Genomic DNA, 527 nt, shown 5'->3' on the forward strand with positions numbered 1-527 from the left:
TACATGGTCCTACCAGGGTCATTATTGTTAAACCTACAATTTATTTATCTTCACTCTTCCATAGTTGCTGTGAAGGGCAGTCAGTACTAAAGAAATAATAAACTCCTTAGATGGAAAATCTAACAATGAATTCTTTCACAATGAGCGTGTCATCAAAAAAGACATTTGATTATATCTGACAATTATTAAGATATAGCTATTTATCAAGGAGGCTTTGTACCACTTGATCTAAGAAGTGCCTTATGTATTTGCATATGGTATTTAGGTAGTAAATCTGTGTATAAGAACATAGGAGAAATCGTCAGAATTGCACCCTCAACAGTATTTGAATGTGCCCAGAAAGTTGTAAACATTCTCAGTAAATCTAAAAATATGCATTAAATAGGCCAGAGGATGAACATATCACCAAAAAAGAAGGATTTTAGTCTATAGCAAGTATCCCATGTGTTATGGTACAATTAGAAATGTCATATAGAAATTAGAAACCAAGTGATGCACAACCTTAAATATTTTGACAAACTTACATC

This window comes from Penaeus monodon, chromosome 24, assembly GCF_015228065.2.
Source record: "Penaeus monodon isolate SGIC_2016 chromosome 24, NSTDA_Pmon_1, whole genome shotgun sequence".
Classification (NCBI taxonomy): Eukaryota; Metazoa; Arthropoda; class Malacostraca; order Decapoda; family Penaeidae; genus Penaeus; species Penaeus monodon.